Raw genomic sequence first — 18,769 nt, forward strand, 5'->3', positions numbered from 1 at the left:
CCACCAAAACTCACGGACCAGGCAAGGAGGGCATTAATCAGAGAGGCAACAAAGAGACCAAAGATAACCCTGAAGGAGCTGCAAAGCTCCACAGTGGAGATTGGAGTATCTGTCCATAGGATCACTTTAAGCTGTACACTCCACAGAGCTGGGCTTTACGGAAGAGTGGCCAGATAAAAGCCATTGCTTAAAGAAAAAAATAAGCAAACACGTTTGGTGTTCGCCAAAAGGCATGTGGGAGACTCCCCAAACATATGGAAGAAGTTACTCTGGTCAGATGAGACTAAAATTGAGCTTTTTGGCCATCAAGGAAAACGCTATGTCTGGCGCAAACCCAACACCTCTCATAACCCCAAGAACACCATCCCCACAGTGAAGCATGGTGGTGGCAGCATCATGCTGTGGGGATGTTTTTCATCGGCAGGGACTGGGAAACTGGTCAGAATTGAAGGAACGATGGATGGCGCTAAATACAGGGAAATTCTTGAGGGAAACCTGTTTCAGTCTTCTAGAGATTTGAGACTGGGATGGAGGTTCACCTTCCAGCAGGACAATGACCCTAAGCATACTGCTAAAGCAACACTTGAGTGGTTTAAAGGGAAACATTTAAATGTCTTGGAATGGCCTAGTCAAAGCCCAGACCTCAATCCAATTGAGAATATGTGGTATGACTTAAAGATTGCTGTACACCAGCAGAACCCATCCAACTTGAAGGAGCTGGAGCAGTTTTGCTTTGAAGAATGGGCAAAAATCCCAGTGGCTAGAAGTGCCAAGCTTATAGAGACATACCCCAAGAGACTTGCAGCTGTAATTGCTGCAAAAGGTGGCTCTACAAAGACTTTGGGGGGGGGGTGAATAGTTATGCACGCTCAAGCTTTCTGTTATTTTTTTCTTATTTCTTGTGTATTTCACAATAAAAATATTTTGCATCTTCAAAGTGGTAGGCATGTTGTGTAAATCAAATGATACAAACCCTCCCAAAATCAATTTTAATACCAGGTTGTAAGGCAACAAAATAGGAAAAATGCCAAGGGGGGTGAATACTTTCGCAAGCCACTCTAGATAGCTAGGTAGGTAGCTAGCTAGCTAAACAATGAACTGGCATAATCCCAACTCATACTACTACCAATACAAACATTGTCATAGCTGTAGTATGAATCTGCAGGTAGCTAAAGCTAACAAACTAGGTTCAATGTTAGCTAGCTAACATTAGGCTATAACTAGCAATGTAAATTGATTTCTGATTCAAATAATATTACTACACATATCATACACTTAACATTAGCTAACGAGCCATCAAGCTAACATTCACTAGCTAACTAACAGTATGCTTTAACTTACAATAAAAACGACTTTCTGACAAAATTAGAAACGCATATGTGAAAACGTAGCTAGACTCTTACCCATATACATGGATGAATGCTTCACGGCAGACTGGAACCATTTAACTCTGTTTTGTTTGTAGCTACATCTTGTTTGGACAGCGTTGTGTCAAGTCACTCCATTTCACACTGACCGTGGCATGTGCAGAAAGAGGCCCATCACTTTTTCCAACTGATCTGTCGATAGCGCCTGCTAAATTCAGGGCATCAATGTTGTTGAGAAAAGTAGCACAACTTTTGTAGTTCTCGATGGCTAACATTATATCTTTCAAAAACGATGCGGTAGAAAGGACTGTCAACACATACTGAACAGCTCACTTTACAGACAGAAGCGCGCTACATGGCAGACCAATCGAAACTCATCTCCTGGCATGTCCAGCCCATCCATTATCTCAGCCAATCATGGCTAGTGGAAAGGTTCCTCTCTTTTTCCGTGGCTAAACCAACTAGGCTCGTAATTTAACAATTGTATTCTTATTTATGGATGGAATACAAGTTTGTTATTAAGGCACATGAAAGTTTACATGTTCCAGATGACATTTCTGCCCAAAAACGCATTTTGATAAAAAATACATGTTCATGTATTATTTTTGAATACATGTTCAAAAATACATGTTCAAAGGTTCAAATGCCTCTCCTGTGAAGTAGTGACGTGCGACATATGCCTAGCTTCCTGAAACGAGTCACAAATCATCCAAAAGTTTCCCCAATGTATTAGCTACCACACGGACGATTAGAATCATAAAGATTCTTGGGTTTGTGCTAATTATTTCTCTCACGTTTGAAAAATGTATTTACAGTAGGGGCTTTTCTTTTGTGCACATGTAGACCACTTTGTAGGCAAGGGATCTGCTTATGGTCTTCTTAGGATCTTCAAATGGCTTACTCACAGACAGACACAGGGTGCATCCCAAATGGCACCCTTTTCCCTATATAGTGCACTACTTTTGACCAGGGCCCTATGTGCTCTGGTCAAAAGTGCACTTTAAATGGAAAAGGGTGCCATTAAGGACTGAACTCCAGTTCAGATGCAGGAGCAGAAGTCTAGAGAGTGCAGACAGACAGTAATAGCCCCAGATAGCTCGATTGATACTAATAACCTCCACTTACTGTATTTAACTGATCACTTATTAACGTACTGAACTGACCTCCACTTACTGAAATGATCTCCACTTCCTTTACTGACCTCCACTTCCTGTGCTGATCTCCACTTCCTTTACTGACCTCCACTTACTGAACTGACCTCTAGTTATTAATGTACTCTACTGAGCTCAACTTATTAATGTACTGTATTGATCTCCACTTCCTGAAATGATCTCCACTTCCTGTATTGAACTTCACTTATTGTACTGATCTCCACTTCCTGTACTGACCTCCACTTCCTGTACTGTACTGTACGTGGAGGTGAGTACAGTGACCTCTGCCCTGTTCCTGCAATTCATGCACATCTCATTAAAAGGCTTGTATTACCTCTTCTCTCTAACTCCCTGGGACATAGCCTTACTTTACACTGGAGATGCCCATCTCTATTGCCTAACTCTTCGCTTTATGTCTCTATGGTTACACATACAGGACTAGATAAAAGGAAATAGGTCTGTGTTTTCTGATTATTATTATTTATTTTTTTACATTTCTATGTCTGCAATTCCGTGATACACTTAACCAGCGTGTGTGTGTGTGTGTGTGTGTGTGTGTGTGTGTGTGTGTCTGTACTGTACTCCAGGTGGACCGGTCCACAGCGCTGCACTTTGCCTGTTCCCAGGGAGCTACATAAGCTGTTAAACTGATGCTGTCCTCCTACAGCAGACTGGACCGCATCATTAACCTGCCCGATGGAGCCAGCCAGACACCTTTACACAGGTGGGAGAGTTTGTTCATTCATTCATTCATTCATTCATATATTTGTTCATTCATTCATTCATTTGAATGTTATTTAGTTCATATATTTATTAGACTCATGAAGTGATCCATGATAACCAGACATCCTAGACATTCCATTCTATTGTGAACAGAACCAAACACGGTTCAGGAGTCAGGACAATGTTTGTCGTGAAAAAGGTTGTGTTTACAAATGAACCATTAGTCATAGTGTAAGGGTGGTGACCTCACAACTGGCCTAATACCTACGGTGCGTCCCAAATCACACCCTATTCCCTATTTAGTGCACTACTTTTGACTAGAGCCCTAGACCACGTGTAACCACGCCATCCCAGGACCCCCACATCCGGCTTCTTGACCTTTGGGATCGTCTGAGGGGGGGGGGCCTGGCTCCCAAAGTGGGTGGGTCTATGCCCTCCCAGGTCCACTCATGGCTGCACCCCTGCCCAGTCATGTGAAATCCATAGATTAGGGCCTAATTTATTCATTTCATTTGACTGACTTCCTTATATGAACTGTAACTCAGTAAAATCTTTGAAATTGTTGCATGTTGCGTTTATATTTTTGTTGAGTATATTAATTGGGCAAAGGGCAGTGTAAGCAAACAAAAGACTGTTTATAGCTGTGATATAATGCATGTTATTTTTCCAGGGCAACTATATTTGATCACACAGAGTTGGCGGAGTACCTCATTTCAAAGGTAAATACAGTACATAAGCACTCACACACACACACACACACACACACACACACACACACACACACACACACACACAAACACACACACCAGAGTTGGCGGACACCTAATTTCAAAGGTAAACACACTACAAGAATATTGCCCACGAACTATTCCATATAAGGTGCCGGTTTGAGCCACTGCAACTGTATTGTAATATCTACATCCCAAATGGCACCCTATATCCTACACGGTGCACTACTTTTGACTAGGGCCTATGGGAACTGTTTGGCCAGGGCACTGGTCAAACGTAGTGCACTATATAAGGAATAGGGTGCCATTTGGGACACAAATGTATTGAATTCTGTGTTGACAGGGTGCAGACATTGACTACCTAGACTGTAAGGGTCTTTCCCCGCTGCTGCTGGCTACTAGCTGTGGAGCCTGGAGAACTGTGGCTCTTCTGCTCTCCAAAGGTCAGCTTTTACAGATTCAGAGATTCAGAGTGTTTAATAGTACAGGGTTGCAGGTGTGATTGCAGGGCACATTAACTGTATTCAAACATCAACATGTCTGTGGATCAAAACTGAGGTTTTGACGTGTGTGTCTGTGTGTCTGTGTGTGTGTGTGTTTGTTTGTCTTTTTAAGGCGCCAACGTGAACATAAAGGACAAATCTGGATGTAACTTCCTCCACCTGGCCATCCTGCAACCCAAAGGCCTCAAAAACCTTGCAGGAGACATCTTACAGGTAGATGATGTCCAATGGTAGTAGTGCTTGGAAAGGTATGTTGTTACGGAAACTTAAGTTTAGGAATAGGGGTTGAAATTCATTAAGGTTAGGGTTAGGAACCAGGGTTACGTTAAGGGTTAGGAACCAGGGTTACGTTAAGGGATAGGAACCAGGGTTACGTTAAGGTTCGGCGCGGGTTAGGAACCAGGGTTACGTTAAGGTTCGGCGCGGGTTAGGAACCAGGGTTACGTTAAGGTTCGGCGCGGGTTAGGAACCAGGGTTACGTTAAGGTTCGGCGCGGGTTAGGAACCAGGGTTACGTTAAGGTTCGGCGCGGGTTAGGAACCAGGATTACGTTAAGGATCGGCGCGGGTTAGGAACCAGGGTTACGTTAAGGATCGGCGCGGGTTAGGAACCAGGGTTACGTTAAGGTTCGGCGCGGGTTAGGAACCAGGATTACGTTAAGGATCGGCGCGGGTTAGGAACCAGGGTTACGTTAAGGATCGGCGCGGGTTAGGAACCAGGGTTACGTTAAGGTTCGGCGTGGGTTAGGAACCAGGGTTACGTTAAGGATCGGCGCGGGTTAGGAACCAGGGTTACGTTAAGGATCGGCGCGGGTTAGGAACCAGGGTTACGTTAAGGATTGGCGCGGGTTAGGAACCAGGGTTACGTTAAGGTTCGGCGCGGGTTAGGAACCAGGATTACGTTAAGGATCGGCGCGGGTTAGGAACCAGGGTTACGTTAAGGATCGGCGCGGGTTAGGAACCAGGGTTACGTTAAGGTTCGGCGCTGCAGTGGAGTCCATGTTACAGACTTTTGTGTGTTCTAAGGCATTTTTTTTGCCGTTTTTCCACTACCATGACATTTTGGCTTATACAGACATTTCTGTAATAGGCCCCATCAAGTTTTAGGTTAATTGATTCACCACACTGTCAGCTACAAGAACTATAATGTCATAACATTTTGAGACACTTAAATGAGTGATAATAATAATAATAATTAGGTGCCTACATTTGTCCTATTGCACACCCTAGGAGAGTAGGGTCAGAACCAGGGATCAGCCATTATTGACGGCGACCCTGGAGTAATTAGGGTTAAGTGCCTTGCACGGACAGATTTTTCACCTAGTCGGCTCGGGGATCTGAACCAGCGACCTTTCGGATACTGGCCCAACGCTCCTAACTGCTAGGGTTACCTGTCGCCATAAAGGCACAACAATCTAAAAACGCACGTTGAAATTCTTTGTTTTTTTATTTTACTTTCCAGGACATAGACATGTTTTATATGGGCAGAAAGCTTAAATTCTTGTTAATCTAATTGCACTGTCCAATTTATAGTAGCTATTAGAGTGAAAAAATACCATGCTATTGTTTGAGGAGAGTGCACAACAACAAAAAACGTATCACGGCAACTGGTTTGATACATTCACCTCTGAAGGTAAATAATGTACTTACATTCAGTAATCTTGCTCTGATTTGTCATTCTGAGGGTCCCAGAGATAAAATGTAGCATCGTTTGTTTGATAAAATCAATTTTTATATTCAAATGTAGGAACTGGGTTCTACAGTTTGAACCCCTGCTGTCTCTGGCTCCACACCCACCCACCCGGCCATCTAGATGTGTTAAACTTATTGTATGAGCTAATGATCCATCATGTATGACATTCCTGGGAGTGTGTAAACTTACATTTTGTATTACCTTATCATTTTTGTATGTTCTCTATAGTCATGTACTTGAAAATGTCCAGTATTGCAAAGCTTCACTGGATCAATCGTTTCCCACGTGGGGAATAAAATAATGTATGCACTCACTAACTGTAAATCGCTCTGGATAAGAGCGTCTTCTAAATGACTAAAATGTAAACGTAAATCAATTTGAAACTTTGCCTACACACTTCTGCCATCTAGTGGCCAAAATCAAAATTGCGCCAAAACTGCAATATTATATTGTGGCCTTTCTCTTGCATTTCAAAGATGATGGAACAAAGAAATAAATAGAAAACCCATGTTTTTTTGTCTGTATTATCTTTTACCAGATCTAATGTGTTATGTTCTGCTACCTTACTTTCACATTTCCACAAACTTCAAAGTGTTTCCTTTCAAATGGTATCAGGAATATGCATATCCTTGCTTCAGGTCCTGAGCTACAGGAAGTTAGATTTGGGTATGTCATTTTAGGTGAAAATTGAAGAAAAAAAACGAGGTAAGAGGTTAATCCATTTTAGAACAAAATGTGGAAAAAGTCAGGGGGTCTGAAAACATTACAAATGCACTGTATATATAATGTCTATATATATGCAGAGTCTGTTGTATGTGATGTAGCAGTTGGTCACAGCAGAAGAAGAAGATGGCTGCCGTTTTACAGCCCTCTAACCAATTGTACTATTATGTGTGTTTTTCCGCGTTATTTGTAATTTATTTTGTACATAATGTTTCTGCCATCGTCTCTTATAACCAAAAAGAGCTTCTGGATATCAGGACAGCGATTACTCACCTCGTATTGGACGAAGATTTTTTCTTCAACGAGGCGGCCGCGAAGGATATCATACAGACACCCGACAAGGCCCAAATCCCCGTCATTCGCGTGAGGAAGAGACGGAGATATCGTGGACGGAGATCGGGGTGCCTTGTAAGGATCCGACGGCGAGCGAGTAAACTGCCTCTTCCATCAATCCTATTAGCCAACGTTCAATATTTTGAAAATAAAATGGACGATTTAAGATTACGGTTATCCTACCAACCGGACATTAAAAACTGTAATATCTTATGTTTCACCGAGACGTGGCTGAACGACGACAATGATAACATTCAGCTAGCAGGCTATACGCTACATCGGCAGGACAGAACGGCTGACTCCGGTAAGACAAGGGGTGGCGGTCTGTGTATATTTGTAAACAACAGCTGGTGCACAAAACCAAATACTAAGGAAGTCTCGAGGTTTTGCTCGCCTGAGGTAGAGTATCTTATGATAAGCTGTAGACCACACTATTTACCAAGAGAGTTTTCATCTATATTTTTCATAGCTGTCTATTTACCACCACAAACCAATGCTGGCATTAAGATTGCACTGAATGAGTTGTACAAGGCCATTAATCAACAGGAAAACGCTCATCCAGATGCAGCGCTCCTAGTGGCCGGGGACTTTAATGCAGGGAAACTTAAATCCGTTCTACCTCATTTCTACCAGCATGTTAAATGTGCAACCAGAGGGAAAAAAACTCTAGACCACCTTTACTCCACACACAGAGACGCATACAAAGCTCTCCCTCGCCCTCCATTTGGCAAATCTGACCATAACTCTATCCTCCTGATTCCTGCTTATAAGCAAAAACTAAAGCAGGAAGCACCAGTGACTCGGTTAATAAAAAAGTGGTCAGATGACGCAGATGCTAAGCTACAGGACTGTTTTGCTAGCACAGACTGGAACATGTTCCGGGATTCTTCAGACAGCATTGAGGAGTACACCACATCAGTCACTGGCTTCATCAATAAGTGCATCGATGATGTCGTCCCCACAGTGACCGTACGTACATACCCCAACCAGAAGCCATGGGTTACAGGAAACATCCGCACTGAGCTAAAGGGTAGAGCTGCCGCTTTCAAGGAACGGGACTCTAACCCGGACGCTTATAAGAAATCCCGCTATGACCTCCGACGAACCATCAAACAGGCAAAGAGTCAATACAGGTCTAAGATTGAATCGTACTACACTGGCTCTGACGCTCGTCGGATGTGGCAGGGCTTGAAAACTATTACAGACTACAAAGGGAAGCACAGCCGCGAGCTGCCCAGTGACACAAGCCTACCAGACGAGCTAAACCACTTCTATGCTCGCTTCGAGGCAAGCAACACTGAAGCATGCATGAGAGCACCAGCTGTTCCGGATGACTATGTGATCATGCCCTCCGTAGCCGATGTGAGTAAGACTTTTAAGCAGGTCAACATTCACAAGGCCGCAGGGCCAGACGGATTACCAGGACGTGTACTCCGAGCATGTGCTAGAAGCTAGAGGTTGTCGGGAGAGGTCGTGTTTTTCTCTGGCTGGAGGTAAGCAGGAGGTAAGCTACATGTAGTGTTGAGTAAAGCTTAACCATGTGTTAGATCGTAGGTAGGTAGTTAGCTGTAGTTAGGTATTGTATTTATTGTAGGTTAGTATTGTTGTTATTGTAGGTTTCCGTGGGTAATTGTGGGTTAGTATCGAGGCACGAGGCTAGCTAGCTAGCGGGTAGCTACTGGTAACGATTAGCAACGCTGGAGAGCTGGTTCCAATGGTAATGTAGTCCTAGCCAACGTTTAACTTTTGCTTAACCATGTATTAGATCGTAGGTAGGTAGTTAGCTGTAGTTAGGTATTGTATTTACTGTAGGTTAGTATTGTTGTTATTGTAGGTTTCCGTGGGTAATTGTGGGTTAGTATCGAGGCACGAGGCTAGCTACCTAGCGGGTAGCTACAGGTAACGATTAGCAACGCTGGAGAGCTGGTTCCAATGGTAATGTAGTCCTAGCCAACGTTTAACTTTTGCTTAACCATGTATTAGATCGTAGGTAGGTAGTTAGCTGTAGTTAGGTATTGTATTTATTGTAGGTTAGTATTGTTGTTATTGTAGGTTTCCGTGGGTAATTGTGGGTTAGTATCGAGGCACGAGGCTAGCTAGCTAGCGGGTAGCTACTGGTAACGATTAGCAACGCTGGAGAGCTGGTTCCAACGTCTAATTTTTTATTATTTTTTTGCTGCGTTGTGAAGGGAACTCGACACGGACTTGAATTGTCTGTTTGGTGTGCTGACACACTCTTGGCAGTTTGTTGTGGCCAGGTGTTGATGCTAAGTTGTGTGTTAATGGATGCTAGCTTGCAGGTTGGCTACGGCGTCATAGCTAGGCTTCGTGGGTTGTTGTGGGTAGTTACTGTGTCTTGGCAGTGTCCTCGGCCGTGCCGGCTGTAGCACGAAGCTAGCTAGCTAGCCGTTCTTCAAACAGAGTCAACACAGTGGCCAGTGCTAGCTACCCAACATGACCAGCTGGCTGTACTGTAGTAGCTAACCACAATATACTTGTCCTAGCTAGCCAACGTCTAATCATTGCTGCGTCATGAAAGGAACTTGACACAGACACGAATGATCTGTTTAGTGTGTTATCACATTATTGGTGGTTTGTTGTGACCAAGTGTTGGTGCTAAACGGTGTGTTATTGTTATTGGATGCTAGTCTGCTAGTTGGCTATGGTGTCATAGTTGGCTAGCTGAACAAAGTGGGTTGAGTCTATTCCTTTAAACATTGAACCGCTGTGGTTCACAACAATTCTGATTTCCAAAGGCGGAAGTTGGGAGAGTTTTTTGTTCGGGTGGTTCAGTGAAACAATTTTAGTTTCTGAGGTAGAAGTTTTTGGTGAGGGAGGCCCTGCTCTCTCCGCTCCCAGATGCTTAGTCCATTTCATTCCGATCTCCTCTGCATTTTTGTAGCCATTTGCTACAGCCTGTCAACTATGCCTCTGCCTATCCCTGTTCTCTCCTCTCTGCACAGGCTACACAAACGCACCACACCGCGTGGCTGCTGCCTCTCCAACCTGGTGGTCCCTGCACGCACCACCCACGTGGAGTTCCAGGTCGCAGGCAGCCTCTGGAACTGCCGTTCTGCTGCCAACAAAGCTGACTTCATCCCAGCCTATGCTAACCTCCAGTCCCTCGACTTCCTGGCGCTGACGGAAACATGGATCACCACTGAAAACACCGCTACTCCTACTGCTCTCTCCTCGTCTGACCATGTGTTCTCGCATACCCCGAGAGCATCTGGTCAGAGGGGTGGTGGTACAGGAATCCTCATCTCTCCCAAGTGGACATTCTCAATTTTTCCCCTAACCCATCTGTCTATCTCCTCATTTGAATTCCATGCTGTCACAGTCACTAGCCCATTTAAGCTTAATATCCTTGTCATCTATCGCCCTCCAGGTTCCCTTGGAGAGTTCATCAATGAGCTTGACGCCTTGATAAGTTCCTTCCCTGAGGATGGCTCACCCCTCACAGTTTTGGGGGATTTCAACCTCCCTATGTCCACATTTGACTCATTTCTCTCTGCCTCCTTCTTTCCACTCCTCTCCTCTTTTGACCTCACCCTCTCACCGTCCCCCCCTACTCACAAGGCAGGCAATACGCTTGACCTCATCTTCACTAGATGCTGCTCCTCTACTAATCTCACTGCAACTCCCCTCCATGTCTCCGACCACTACTTTGTTTCCTTTTCTCTCTCACTCTCCTCCCACACTACTCACTCTGCCCCTACACAGATGGTAATGCGCCGCCGCAACCTTCGCTCTCTCTCTCCCACTACTCTCTCCTCTTCCATCCTATCATCTCTTCCCTCTGCTCAATCCTTCTCCCTCCAATCTCCTGATTCTGCCTCCTCAACCCTCCTCTCCTCCCTTTCTGCATCCTTTGACTCTCTGTGTCCCCTATCCTCCCGGCCGGCTCGGTCCTCCCCTCCAGCTCCGTGGCTTGATGACTCATTGCGAGCTCACAGAACAGAGCTCCGGGCAGCGGAGCGGAAATGGAAGAAAACTAAACTCCCTGCCGACCTGGCATCTTTTCACTCCCTCCTCTCTACATTTTCTTCATCTGTTTCTGCTGCTAAGGCCACCTTCTACCACTCTAAATTCCAAGCATCTGCCTCTAACCCTAGGAAGCTCTTTGCCACATTTTCCTCCCTCCTGAATCCTCCCCCCCCCCCCCCCCTCCTCTCTCTCTGTGGATGACTTCGTCAACCACTTTGAAAAGAAGGTTGACGACATCCGATCCTCGTTTGTTAAGTCTAATGACACTGCTGGTCCTGCTCACACTGCCCTACCCTATGCTTTGACTTCTTTCTCCCCTCTCTCTCCAGATAAAATCCTGCGACTTGTGACTGCAGGCCGCCCAACAACCTGCCCGCTTGACCCCATCCCCTCCTCCCTTCTCCAGACCATCTCCGGTGACCTTCTCCCCTACCTCACCTCGCTGATCAACTCATCCTTGACCGCTGGCCATGTCCCTTCCGTCTTCAAGAGAGCGAGAGTTACTCCCCTTCTCAAAAAACCAACACTCGACCCCACTGATGTCAACAACTACAGACCAGTATCCCTTCTTTCTTTTCTTTCCAAAACTATTGAGCGTGCCGTCTTTAGCCAACTCTCTTGCTATCTCTCTCAGAATGACCTTCTTGATCCAAACCAATCAGGTTTCAGGACTGGTCATTCAACTGAGACTGCTCTTCTCTGTGTCACGGAGACTCTCCGCACTGCTAAAGCTAACTCTCTCTCCTCTGCTCTTGTCCTTCTAGACCTGTCTGCTGCCTTTGATACTGTGAACCATCAGATCCTCCTCTCCACCCTCTCCGAGATGGGCATCTCCGGCGCGGCTCACTCCTGGATTGCGTCCTACCTGACCGGTCGCTCCTACCAAGTGGCGTGGCGGGAAGCTGTCTCCGCACCACGTGCTCTCACCACTGGTGTCCCCCAGGGATCGGTTCTGGGCCCTCTCCTTTTCTCCCTATACACCAAGTCACTTGGCTCTGTCATATCCTCACATGGCCTTTCCTATCATTGCTACGCTGACGATACACAACTAATCTTCTCCTTTCCCCCTTCTGATAACCAGGTGGCGAATCGCATCTCTGCATGTCTGGCAGACATATCAGTATGGATGACGGATCACCACCTCAAGCTGAACCCTGGCAAGACGGAGCTGCTCTTCCTCCCGGGGAAGGACTGCCCGTTCCATGATCTCGCCATCACGGTTGACAACTCCGCTGTGTCCTCCTCCCAGAGTGCGAAGAGCCTAGGCGTGACCCTGGACAACACCCTGTCGTTCTCCGCCAACATCAAGGCGGTGACCCGCTCCTGCAGGTTCATGCTCTACAACATTCGGAGAGTGCGACCCTGCCTTACACAGGAAGCGGCGCAGGTCCTGGTCCAGGCACTTGTCATCTCCCGTCTGGACTACTGCAACTCGCTGTTGGCTGGGCTCCCTGCCTGTGCCATTAAACCCCTACAACTCATCCAGAATGCCGCAGCCCGTCTGGTGTTCAACCTTCCCAAGTTCTCTCACGTCACCCCCCTCCTCCGCACACTCCACTGGCTTCCAGTTGAAGCTCGCATCCGCTACAAGACCATGGTGCTTGCCTATGGAGCAGTGAGGGGAACGGCACCTCTGTACCTTCAGGCTCTGATCAGTCCCTACACCCAAACGAGGACATTGCGTTCATCCACCTCTGGCCTGCTGGCTCCCCTTCCTCTGCGGAAGCATAGCTCCCGCTCACCCCAGTCAAAACTGTTCGCTGCTCTGGCACCCCAATGGTGGAACAAGCTCCCTCACGACGCCAGGACAGCGGAGTCACTCACCACCTTCCGGAGACATTTGAAACCCCACCTCTTTAAGGAATACCTGGGATAGGATAAAGTATTCCTTCTAACCCCCCCCCCCCCCCCCCCCCCAAATTGTAAAGTGGTTATCCCACTGGCTATAGGGTGAACGCACCAATTTGTGAGTCGCTCTGGCTAAGAGCGTCTGCTAAATGACGTTAATGTGCCCTTGAGCAAGGCACTTAACCCTAATTGCTCCTGTAAGTCGCTCTGGTTAAGAGCGTCTGCTAAATGACTAAAATGTAAATGTAAAATGTAATGTGCTGACCAACTGGCAAGTGTCTTCACTGACATTTTCAACATGTCCCTGACTGAGTCTGTAATACCAACATGTTTCAAGCAGACCACCATAGTCCCCGTGCCCAAGGACTCTAAGATAACCTGCCTAAATGACTACCGACCCGTAGCACTGACGTCTGTAGCCATGAAGTGCTTTGAAAGGCTGGTCATGGCTCACATCAACAGCATTATCCCAGAAACCCTAGACCCACTCCAATTTCCATACCGCCCCAACAGATCCACAGATGATGCAATCTCTATTGCACTCCACACTGCCCTTTCCCACCTGGACAAGAGGAACACCTACGTGAGAATGCTATTCATTGACTACAGCTCAGCATTAAACACCATAGTGCCCTCTAAGCTCATCACTAAGCTAAGGATCCTGGGACTAAACACCTCCCTCTGCAACTGGATCCTGGACTTCCTGACGGGCCGCCCCCAGGTGGTAAGGGTAGGTAACAACACATCTGCCACACTGATCCTCAACACGGGGGCCCCTGAGGGGTGCGTGCTCAGTCCCCTCCTGTACTCTCTGTTCACCCATGACTGCATGGCCAGGCACGACTCCAACACCATCATTAAGTTTGCCGACGACACAACAGTGGTAGGCCTGATCACCGACAACGATGAGACAGCCTATAGGGAGGAGGTCAGAGATCTGGCCGTGTGGTGCCAGGACAACAACCTCTCCCTCAACGTGACCAAGACAAAGGAGATGATTGTGGACTACAGGAAAAAAAAGAGGACTGAGCACGCCCCCATTCTCATCGACGGGGCTGTAGTGGAACAGGTTGAGAGCTTCAAGTTCCTTGGTGTCCACATCACCAACGAACTATCATGGTCCAAACACACCAAGACAGTCGTGAAGAGGGCACGACAAAGCCTATTCCCCTTCAGGAGACTAAAAAGATTTGGCATGGGTCCTCAGATCCTCAAAAAATTCTACAGCTGCACCATCGAGAGCATCCTGACTGGTTGCATCACCGCCTGGTATGGCAACTGCTTGGCCTCCGACCGCAAGGCACTACAGAGGGTAGTGCGTACGGCCCAGTACATCACTGGGGCAAAGCTTCCTGCCATCCAGGACCTCTATACCAGGCGGTGTCAGAGGAAGGCCCTCAAAATTGTCAAAGACTCCAGCCACCCTAGTCATAGACTGTTCTCTCTGCTACCGCACGGCAAGCGGTACCGGAGTGCCAAGTCTAGGTCCAAAAGTCTTCTCAACAGCTTCTACCCCCAAGCCATAAGACTCCTGAACAGCTAATCATGGCTACCCGGACTATTTGCACTGCCCCCCCACCCCATCCTTTTTACGCTGCTGCTACTCTGTTAAGTATTTATGCATATGTCACTTTAACTCTACCCACATGTACATATTACCTCAACTACCTCAACTAGCCGGTGCCCCCCGCACATTGACTCTGCAACGGTACCCTCCTGTATATATAGCCTCCCTACTGTCACTTTATTTTTACTTCTGCTCTTTTTTTCTCAACACTTTTTTTGTTGTTGTTTTATTTTTAAAATAAATGCACTGTTGGTTAAGGGCTGTAAGTAAGCATTTCACTGTGATGTCTGCACCTGTTGTATTCGGCGCATGTGACCAATAAAATTTGATTTGATTTGAAATGAAGAAAAAATAAGGTTTTGTGGTGCACAGAGTAGTACTGTAGTGTCCATCCACCTAGTAAAGAGGAGGTTGACATCTCTGATCATACCCAAATGTCTCCCGAGTGGCGCAGTGGTCTAAGGCACTGCATCGCAGTGCTAGCTGTGCCACTAGAGATCCTGGTTCGAATCCAGGCTCTGTCGTAGCTGGCCGCGACCGGGAGACCCATGGGGCGGCGCACAATTGGCCCAGCGTCGTCCAAAGTAGGGGAGGGAATGGCTGGCTGGGGATGTTGGTTTGCAACGCCAGGGTTGTGGGTTCGATTCCCACGGGGGGGGGCCAGTATGAAAAAATAAAAAAATATAAAGTATGCACTCACTAACTGTAAGTCGCTCTGGATAAGAGCGTCTGCTAAATGACTAAAATGTAAATGTAAAACCCCAGTGGGGTGGTTGGTTGGTCTGGATCCTGGACTTCCTGACAAGTCGCCCCCAGGTGGTAAAGGTAGGGAACAACACATCCGCCGCGCTGACCCTCAACACGGGGGCCCTTCTCTACTCCCTGTTCACCCACATTAAGTTAAGTTTGCTGACGACACGACATGGTTGGCCTCATCACCGATGACGATGAGACAGCCTATAGGGAGGTCAGTGACCTGGCAGCGTGGTGCCGCGAAAACAACCTCTCCGTCAACATCAGCAAGACAAAAGGAGCTGATCGTGGACTACAGGAAACAGAGGGCCGAGCACGCCCCCATACACATCGCAGTTGAGCGGGTCGAGAGCTTCAAATTCCTTGGTGTCCACATCACTAAGGAATTATCATGGTCCACACACATCAACTGTGGTAAAGAAGGCATGACAACACCTCTTCCTTCCAGGAGGCTTAAAAGATTCGGCATGGGCGCACAGATCCTCAAAAAGTTCTACAGCTGCACCATTGAGAGCATCTTGACTGGCTGCATCACTGCCTGGTATGGCAACTGCTTTGCATCCGACCGCAAAGCGCTACAGAGGGTAGTGCGTACGGCCCAGTACATCACTGGGGCCAAGCTTCCTGCCATCCAGGACCTCTATACCAGGCGGTGTCAGAGGAAGGCCCTAAAAAGTGTTAAAGACTCCAGCCACCCAAGTCATAGACTGTTCTCCCTGCTACCGCACGGCAAGCGGTACCAATGCACCAGGTCTGGAACCAACAGGACCCTGAACAGCTTCTGCCCACAAGCCATAAGACTGCTAAATGGTTAGACAAATTGTTGACCAATAGCCATCCGGACTATCTGCATTGACTCTTTTTGCACAAAACTCTTATGACTCGTCACATATGCTGCTGCTACTGTTTATTATCTATCCTGTTGCCTAGTCACTTTATCCCTACCTATATGTACATACTGTATCTTCCTCAATTACCTCGTACCTCTGCACATTGACTCTGTACTGGTACCCCGTGTATACAGCCAAGTTATCGTTGCTCATTGTATATTTTATTCCTCGTGTTATCATGTTTCTGTTATTTCTCTCTGCATTGTTGGGAACAGAACATGAGTAAGCATTTCACTGTTAGCCTACACCTGTTGATTACGAAGCAAGTGACAACTACAATTTTATTTGATTTAGATACTGTATAGTTTCACTGAGGTTATGGTTCAGCCCAGTCAAAACTGTTCGCTGCTCTGGCACCCCAATGGTGGAACAAGCTCCCTCACGACGCCAGGACAGCGGAGTCACTCACCACCTTCCGGAGACATTTGAAACCCCACCTCTTTAAGGAATACCTGGGATAGGATAAAGTAATCCTTCTACCCCCCCCCCAAAAAAAAAAAAAAAAAAAAAAAAACTATTGTAAAGTGGTTACCCCACTGGCTATAGGGTGAATGCACCAATTTGTAAGTCGCTCTGGATAAGAGCGTCTGCTAAATGACGTAAATGTAAATGGTTGGCAAGGAGGGTTACGTTAAGCGACTAGACTAGTTTTCGAGGTTAGGGAAAGGCATAAACGTTAACGGTGGGATAGCGTACCGCTTTCCGCCACCATTCATTTTCTTGCCAGCTACAAGTACACTGCCAATTGTTATTAAAGATATTTGTTATGTTCTCTCTACCTCTACAAACCATTATGAGTCTGTTCCTAGAGTCCAATAGTGTGTATCCCAAATGGCACACTACACCTTTTATAGTGCACTACTTTTGACCAGAGCTGGTAAAAAAAGTAGTGCACTATAAAGGGAATAGGACGGGCACCAAGGCTGACTGTTGAACTGTATTACCATCTCTCCAAGGCTGACTGTTGAACTGTATTACCATCTCTCCAAGGCTGACTGTTGAACTGTATTACCATCTCTCTGACTGTTGAACTGTATTACCATCTCTCCAAGGCTGACTGTTGAACTGTATTACCATCTCTCCAAGGCTGACTGTTGAACTGTATTACCATCTCTCCAAGGCTGACTGTTGAACTGTATTACCATCTCTCCAAGGCTGACTGTTGAACTGTATTACCATCTCTCCAAGGCTGACTGTTGAACTGTATTACCATCTCTCCAAGGCTGACTGTTGAACTGTATTACCATCTCTCCAAGGCTGACTGCTGAACTGTATTACCATCTCACCAAGGCTGACTGCTGAACTGTATTACCATCTCTCCAAGGCTGACTGCTGAACTGTATTACCATCTCTCCAAGGCTGACTGTTGAACTGTATTACCATCTCTCCAAGGCTGACTGTTGAACTGTATTACCATCTCTCCAAGGCTGACTGCTGAACTGTATTACCATCTCTCCAAGGCTGACTGTTGAACTGTATTACCATCTCTCCAAGGCTGACTGTTGAACTGTATTACCATCTCTCTGACTGCTGAACTGTATTACCATCTCTCCAAGGCTGACTGCTGAACTGTATTACCATCTCTCCAAGGCTGACTGTTGAACTGTATTACCATCTCTCTGAATGTTGAACTGTATTACCATCTCTCCAAGGCTGACTGTTGAACTGTATTACCATCTCTCTGACTGCTGAACTGTATTACCATCTCTCCAAGGCTGACTGTTGAACTGTATTACCATCTCTCCAAGGCTGACTGTTGAACTGTATTACCATCTTCTTTGTGCCAAATCATAGTTTATTAAAACCATTTAGAGCTTTGCCAAGCGTCTCCGGCCAGGCCAGAATGAAGCAGAGATAATAGACTTCAGCTGACCCTTCAGGGTGGCAGAGAGCATCTGTCTATCTGCTCTTGGGAAGTCAGGGATCAAGTGTGTGTGTGTGTGTGTGTGTGTGTGTGTGTGTGTGTGTGTGTGTGTGTGTGTGTGTGTGTGTGTGTGTGTGTGTGTGTTTGTACTGTTTTCTTACACGTGTCCCCCCCCCCCCCCCCCCCCTGCAGCACAGCAGTGTGAAGGATCTGTTGAGTACTGAGGACAATGAGGGCTGCACTCCGCTCCACTACGCCTGCAAACTGGGCATCCACCACTCTGTCAACAACATCCTGGTTCCACAGGTCTCTCTGGAGCGCAAGTCCAAGGACAAGAAGTCTGCCTTACACTTCGCTGCCCAGTGAGTGGTGCTATTAATAGGGTAACATACTAGGCCAAATCTTCACTGCCCAGTCAGTGGTGTTATTAATAGGGTAACATACAAGGATGATCTTCACTATCCTGTCAGTGGCGTTATTAATAGGGTAACATACTATGCTAATATACATTTAGCTGATGCTCTTCTCTGCAGCTCCACAGTGACTGGTTTCAGCCAAACTTGCCTTTAATAGCCATTAAAGGTCAAAAGTTTTGAGATTGACACAAGTATTGGTCTTCACAAAGTTTGCTGCTTCAGCGT

At 46.5% G+C, this 18,769-nt stretch overlaps 1 pseudogene across 1 annotated transcript in view; it reads left to right on the plus strand.

The window, feature by feature from the left end:
* The window catches only part of LOC311121039 (transient receptor potential cation channel subfamily A member 1-like), a 37,859-nt pseudogene extending 19,365 nt beyond the window's left edge, over positions 1 to 18,494 (plus strand). The window contains exons 7-11 of the transcript in view: positions 3,106 to 3,242; positions 3,912 to 3,960; positions 4,313 to 4,412; positions 4,585 to 4,685; positions 18,321 to 18,494. The product of the transcript in view is annotated as a transient receptor potential cation channel subfamily A member 1-like (transcript). The remainder of the gene's footprint in view (positions 1 to 3,105; positions 3,243 to 3,911; positions 3,961 to 4,312; positions 4,413 to 4,584; positions 4,686 to 18,320) is intronic.
* Positions 18,495 to 18,769: the final 275 nt, after the last annotated feature.

The sequence above is a fragment of the Coregonus lavaretus genome (genome assembly GCF_964263955.1).
Source record: "Coregonus lavaretus genome assembly, contig: HAP1_SCAFFOLD_1700, whole genome shotgun sequence".
Lineage (NCBI taxonomy): Eukaryota > Metazoa > Chordata > Actinopteri > Salmoniformes > Salmonidae > Coregonus > Coregonus lavaretus.